The sequence below is a fragment of the Nerophis ophidion genome, linkage group LG20 (assembly GCF_033978795.1).
Source record: "Nerophis ophidion isolate RoL-2023_Sa linkage group LG20, RoL_Noph_v1.0, whole genome shotgun sequence".
Classification (NCBI taxonomy): domain Eukaryota; kingdom Metazoa; phylum Chordata; class Actinopteri; order Syngnathiformes; family Syngnathidae; genus Nerophis; species Nerophis ophidion.
The window spans coordinates 33,434,097-33,441,596 of record NC_084630.1 but is presented as its reverse complement, the minus strand read 5'-3'; the positions used below and the strand labels follow the sequence as shown (position 1 = coordinate 33,441,596).

Sequence of the window (7,500 nt, the reverse complement as noted above, 5' to 3'; positions counted from 1 at the left end):
GCCAGATGTGTGTAGCCTGTATGTTACTTAAGTAAAGCACTGTACAAGTATTAAGTAAACAATGAATTATATAACTGGGCTAGATCAGAAGAAACTAAATTCAGCTCTAGGAATGGAGAGTAATGAAGACTGAACACAGGTTTTAAGTTTAAATGGTACCAAATTATATTAAAGAATTATAGGAAAAATAAACAACAACAAACAGACATGTAAATTGGAATGGCCATTCACATTTTCAACATAAATTACAGAACGTTCAATATTTACAATGTGATACAGTACTTGATTCAGTCCTTGTTTTTACCAAAGATGGTATGAGCGCAACACAACAGTTTATTAAACGACCTTGCAAAGTCCACGTTGTGGTGGCAGTGTCCAGAGGGGTTTTAGTGAAGGTAACGCGGCAAATGTGAAAGTTGAGGAGGACAGAAATGAACAGAGGTGGGTAGAGTAGCCAGAAATTGTACTCAAGTAAGAGTACTGTTACTTTAGAGATGTATTACTCAAGTAAAAGTAAGGAGTAGTCACCCAAATATTTACTCGAGTAAAAGTAAAAAGTATGTTGTGAAAAAACTACTCAAGTACTGAGTAACTGATGAGTAACCTGATTACGACAACAAATAATGCACAAAAACATAAAAATAGCAATGAGCAAATTCAGAGCCAGGAATATCTCTTAAGCAACTAAAACAATAATATATATTAAATAATAATACATTAAAATAAAATAAAAAAATGGCACATTGAGCCACAATAACTTAACAGCACCATAGGCTCAGTAGGCATTCATTGATTTGATTGAATGATTGATTGATTAAAACTTGTATTAGTAGATTGCACAGTACAGTACATATTCCGTACAATTGACCACTAAATGGTAACACCCCAATAAGTTTTTCAACGTTAATCAATTACTTAGTAAATGACCGAGTCGAGGTGATCTACCTCATATATACATACACACACATATCATTTATACACACACATATCATATATATATATATATATACATTTGTATATATGTATCTACATACATATACATTTATATATACAGTATATAATTTATATTTATTTATTTAGCCGTTTTTGTTGACATGTTGAAGGTGTTTTAATGAATATACATGCATGTTTAACAGATTCCTATCTTTCATGAAGACAAGAATATAAGTTGGTGTATTACCTAATCCTGATGACTCACATTGATTGGAATCAGACGTCCACGTTTTCAAATGGAGGAGAAAAAAAGTTCCTCTTTTCTGTCTAATACCACATGAAAGTTGTTGGTTTTTGGCATCTTATTTGTCCAGCTTCCGTATTTGTTTTTATACACTTTACAATGTATACACTTTACAAGAAATACATTGGCGGCAAACTCCGTAGCTTGCTAGTTTGTTCGCGCTGACTTTCGGAGACTCTTATTTTGTTAGCGCAGGCGCGATGGAGCGGCACTTTTATTGTGAAGACAGGAACTGTGCGATCAGTCTTTAGGTTTTTGACGGGAAGTACGGTTGAAATAAAAAGTGTCTTTTTTCCTTTACACTTTTGATTGATTGATTGAAACTTGTATTAGTAGATTGCACAGTACAGTACATATTCTGTACATTTGACCACTAAATGGTAACACCCCAATACGTTTTTCAACCTTTTTAGGTCGGATTCGACGTGTGACGGTCATGTGACCGCCTGGCTCTGTTTGATTAGTCCAACGTCACCAGTGACTGCATGTGATTGGTGAAATGCAGGCATGCGTAGATCCTACTTAGAAGCTCTGTCATTAACCAAAACAAACATTAATAGATCGATAAAAAAAAGTAGCGAGTAGCGAGCTGAATGTAGATGAATGGAACGGAGTAAAAGTAGCGTTTCTTCTCTATAAATATACTCAAGTAAAAGTATGTTGCATAAAAACTACTCGTAGAAGTACAATTTATCCTAAATGTTACTCAAGTAAATGTAACGGAGTAAATGTAGCGCGTTACTACCCACCTCTGGAAATGAACACGTTGCGTTTATGGAAAACCAAAGGGAAAAAACAGAGCGGCTGCTGAGGAGCCTCCTACCCGCCCGGGGCTCGCTTGGGTGAAGTGAAGTGAAGTGGATTATTTTTATATAGCGCTTTTCTCTAGTGACTAAAAGTGCTTTACATAGTGAAACCCAATATCTAAGTTACATTTAAACCAGTGTGGGTGGCACTGGGAGCAGGTGGGTAAAGTATCTTGCCCAAGGACACAACGGCAGTGACTAGAATGGCGGAAGCGGGAATCGAACCTGCAACCCTTTAAGATGCTGGCGCGGCCACTCTACCAACCGAGCTATGCCGCCCGTGGATTCAGTTCGGTTGGTTCGGTTCCAGGCATAAAGCTTCAGACTCTAGTTCAGGCTCTAGCTCGCCATCCAACATGTCCTGTACAACAAGGGCAGGACCAGTCTAGCTCGCCATCCAACATGTCCTGTACAACAAGGGCAGGACCAGTCAATTTTCCAGTGCGCACACACAAAATACAGTCAGATACTAAATACTAAATAATACTACTGTATTCAAATAGCAAGTATATTTCTTAATATTGTACAATAATTCATGATTCCAATTAGAATAAATAATATAATCATTTTTATATCAAAATATTAATTCTATAATATCAAAATCTACCAATTGCATCCACAAATAAAGTGCATAGCAGACAGTGGTTGACTGGACTGCATCATAAAATGCATTGGATGCATAGCACTGACAACCATCAAACAATTAACACAACCCAGAAACAAATCAGACAATTGTTGAGAGTGCTAACGTTTCATTCAGTTGACAATATTCAGAGAAACAGACAAATAAGTAGATGCTAACAGCTCCATTCAAAATGAATGTAGCGGCTAAGCTACACAGATGCAACTCACCAATTCCGCAGATAAATCCCACTTAAACACTCTCGCACGACGACCCACGGCTTCGGTAGTTTGCTCCTGCAGTTCCACATTACATTTCAGTTAAAAGATTAGTTAATAATTAAAGCATCAAAAGCGAGTCACATACCTGCAGCAACGTCCCTCTCGCTCTTCCTGGAAGCAGCCCACTACTGGATTTTATGCTTCCCGCAAAAGGTCACGTGACCGCGTGACGCAATGACGCACGCGATCATGTGGCCGTGTGACGCAATGACGCACGCAAAGACACGAAAATAAATAGGATATGTAATTGGTATTTGAAAGGTTATTTAAATAGAAAGGATATTTAAGTAAAATGATATTTAAATAGAAAGATATTTAATTAGAAATAATATTCAATGGGGTTTTGAGAGGATATTTGAATAAATGTATTTAAATAGGAATATTTAATTAGAAAGAGGGCTTCACGGCGGCAGAGGGGTTAGTGCGTCTGCCTCACAATACGAAGTTCCTGCAGTCCTGGGTTCAAATCCAGGCTCGGGATCTTTCTGTGTGGAGTTTGCATGTTCTCCCCGTGAATGCGTGGGTTCTCTCCGGGTACTCCGGCTTCCTCCCACTTCCAAAGACATGCACCTGGGGATAGGTTGATTGGCAACACTAAATTGGCCCTAGTGTGTGAATGTGAGTGTAAATGTTGTCTGTCTATCTGTGTTGGCCCTGCGATGAGGTGGCGACTTGTCCAGGGTGTACCCCGCCTTCCGCCCGATTGTAACTGAGATAGGCGCCAGCGCCCCCCGCGACCCCAAAAGGGAATAAGCGGTAGAAAATGGATGGATGGAATTAGAAAGAATATTCAATGGGGTTTTAAAAGGATATTTAAATGAGGATATTTAATGGGGTTTTGTCACCCATGTTGCATGTCGCTCTTTTGATGACTTCATCTGGTTCTCGGATAAATCTGAGCTGACATTGCTTAACATGATAAGTAATGAATGATTCCACTTGTAATAAGTGTTAAAAATAATGTTCAAAACATAAAACATTCTCATGCATTTTTAGTCCATCCATCCGTTTGCTACCGCACCTGTTCAAGAAGTTGCTTTAAGAAGTTATTTATTTATTATTGGTTAGTGTGGGGCTTGTCCTCCTGGGGGTTCTTCAGACCACCAAGCACCGACATGAAAACCCGTTTCAGGGTTACACTATTGTTTTATTTTTCAATAAGTCTCTCAGTTGCTTTCCAGCAATTGTATTTTTTTCTTTCGTTCTCGCTCGCGCTCTGGCTCCAGCCCCAACTCCGTCTCTACTCCTGGCTGCTGCTTATAACAGAGCGACAGGTGATTAGATAACAAGGTCCAGGTGGGCCATCTACGCAGCTCTCGCTGATTTCAAGGCCGGTCCTGGCAACACCCCAGTTCGCTGCAGGCCCGCGGGCCACACCCCCTCCACAGTTAGCTTTAGAATAACAATGTTATTACAAAGAATAAGAGACCTATTATACTCTAGAAATGTTGGTCTTACTTAAAAATGCACGCGTTTAGTTGTGTTCAGTGTTAAAAAAAATATTATATGGCTCTTAAGGAAATACATTTTAAAATATTTGGCTTTTTGGCTCTCTCAGCCAAAAAGGTTCCCAACCCCTGGACTAGTTTATGCTATCAAGCCACGGGCCCCATGGTAAAGCCATGTTGTCTTTAACAGGGGCGTTTATTTTTCCCCATTTCGCTTTCTTCAAGCGTCAGGAAGTGCGTTAGCCGCTCTCCCTGCGCGTCTGTTGAGTATCACTCTTGCATTAATGCATTTAGCTAATGGAGGAGATCTGATTAGCGGCGGCGTGTGTGTGTGTGTGTGTGTGTGTGTGTGTGTGTGTGTGTGTGTGTGTGTGTGTGTTGTTTACAAGCCAGGCCGAGCTAATCCCGCCCCCTCCTGAGCCGCGGAAAGTGAAACTCACCTTGACGACAGTCGCTATGGTTATTAGCATTGCTAACAGGTGAGATAGCGTTCATTCAAGTGTGTAGCGGCTTGTTTTCTCTTTCAATGACAGAAATAGTTCATTAGAGGCCTACTGAAAGCCACTACTAGCCACCACGCAGTCTGATAGTTTATATATCAATGATGAAATATTAACATCGCAAAACATGCCAATACGGCTGCTTTAGTGTACTAAATTGCAATTGTAAATTTCGCGCGAAGTATCCTGTTGAAAACGTCGGTATGACATTTTTCTCCAGCCCAATCCAAGCTATAAGTAGTCTGCTTTAATCACATAATTACACAGTATTCTGGACATCTATGTTGCTGAATCTTTTGCAATTGTTCAATTAATAATGGAGACGTCAAAGAAGAAAGATGTAGGTGGGAAGCGGTGTATTGCAGCTGCCTTTAGCAACACAAACACAGCCGGTGTTTCCTTGTTTACATTCCCGAAGGTGAAGCTTTACTATGGAACGGAGCGGTCAAGCGAACACGGTTCCCGACCACATGTCAACCGGCAGGTTTCGGTAAGAAAATTGTGGTAATAAGTCTGCTCTTACCGTAGACATGAGCGGAGCTTGCGTCCTCCTGCAGCCTCTTACCTCCTCCCACCGTAGACACTGGCGGTCACCACAGCCCTCCGACTTTCAGGTACGACCATATAATCTCACTAAAACACTAGTAACACAATAAGCAGATAAGAGATTTTCCAGAATGATCCTAGTAAATGTGTCTAATAACATCTGAATCGCTCCCACAGCCCTCGTCTTTTTTTTTTAATTCTAGTCTTTCACTTTAACTTTCCTCATCCACAAATCTTACATCCTCGCTCAAATTAATGGGGAAATCGTCGCTTTCTCGGTCCGAATCGCTCTCGCTGCTGGTGGCCATGATTGTAAACAATGTTCAGATGTGAGGAGCTCCACAACCCGTGACGTCACGCGCACATCGTCTGCTACTTCCGGTACAGGCAAGGCTTTTTTATTAGCGACCAAAAGTTGCGAACTTTATCGTGGATGTTCTCTACTAAATCCTTTCAGCAAAAATATGGCAATATGGCGAAATGATCAAGTATGACACATAGAATGGACCTGCTATCCCCGTTTAAATAAGAACATCTCATTTCAGTAGGCCTTTAAATTGGTTTTGTCTTTTCAGATATATCCATCCATCCATTTTCTACCGCTTGTCCTATTCGGGGTGGCGGGGGGTGCTGGGGCCTATCTCCGCTATAATCGGGCTTTTAGCTGCGAGCATTACACTACACCTTGTTTGTGAATGATTGAGGATTTCATGGAAGCTGCTTTTATACCCAATTATGGCACCCACCTGCTCCCAATTAGCCTGTTCATCTGTGGGATGTTCCAAATAAGTGTTTGATGAGCAGTGTTTCTCCCAGAAAATGTGTTAGTTAAGGTGGTGACTCTCCAGGGGGGGGACCGGGGTAACAGGGTGGTTGGGTGTAAGGATCGGTGTAATGCGGCCTGTCAACATCACGTCTCTAACTCGTCGCTGCCACCACAGCCTGGGAGGGCAATAGACTACAGACTGCGGTGAAGTAGGCCAGCTTCGTCGCGTGAAGAAGCCTACAACTTTTGGTTGTGTTTTCCACTTCATTTGCTGAATGGCGATATACGATATATATCTCGCTATTTTTTCCGTTAAGTAAAAACAAAACCGTCCTAATTGCCTGAGATACTAAAATATTGACTTACAAAGTCAAATTAATGACTTACTGTAAGTAAGTGTTTGCAATAACTGTTTGAAAAAAAAGAGTTAAAATTTGGGCCACATGCTGACAAATGCTCAACTCATCATGCTTCATTTATTACAGCATTTGGGAAGTCTGTAGTTGATTTTTACTACGTTAATGTTATATTTTTATCAACGTGATAGCAGGGACCCTGACATTCAAAAGTAGGCAGCTACATTACTAATGATTGATATAACTATAGCTGAAAAAATAGTACAATAGCAGTAGGAGAGACTATTCATCCCTGAACACCGTGGAGTTCATGTAGGCTCTATGATGCACTTACATTATTATATCAACTATCAGAGACAGAAACTCTTCATTTGACATAATGTCCTTTTTTGCTGCTTCAACACAGCTCAATCAACACAACAAAAGGTAAAGTGAAATAACTTAGTTGTTAACTGTCGGTCAATAATGCTTGTCTTTCTCTAAGATAGACAGGGCTTTGCTGGACGTAACACGCACGCACCACACATTGAGCTAACGTTATGCTAAAAGCTAATTACCCTTCACCTCAATGACTTCGAGCGAGCTGTGGTGCCGCTTGTTTCTAGAACGTCAACGGGCTCATAGTGATGTTAGTAGTTGTTGACCGGGAGGTGTTTATTATAATTTGGGGAGAGTCCGCTGCCTTATGCTTACCTGCTAAACACCTATCTGCTCACCCCACCGTCTCTGCTCTCTGCCTGTGCCGTGAGCACTGACTTCATGCGCTCTGAATACGCACTGCTGATTGGCTGTTACCGTTCTGCGTGTAACCAATCAGATGGTTCTGTGGGTGGGACAATGCTGGGTGTTGTAGAGACTTACTGACAGAGGCAGAGGCAAAACTAAGCGGAGCAGCTTGTTAAGACTTTAGTTAAGGCGGCCGCCTTAGCAACAAAGCG

At 41.0% G+C, this 7,500-nt stretch overlaps 1 protein-coding gene and 1 long non-coding RNA gene across 2 annotated transcripts in view; one reads left to right on the top strand and one right to left on the bottom strand.

The window, feature by feature from the left end:
* coro2aa (coronin 2Aa) overlaps positions 1 to 7,500 on the top strand; it is a 142,990-nt gene that overhangs the window by 22,271 nt on the left and 113,219 nt on the right. The gene's annotated exons all lie outside the window — the stretch shown is intronic.
* Positions 2,172 to 3,093, bottom strand: LOC133538607 (uncharacterized). The gene is made up of 3 exons (XR_009803054.1): positions 3,032 to 3,093; positions 2,896 to 2,961; positions 2,172 to 2,404 (listed from the first exon to the last, which is right to left on the bottom strand). It is a non-coding gene; the product is annotated as an uncharacterized LOC133538607 (long non-coding RNA).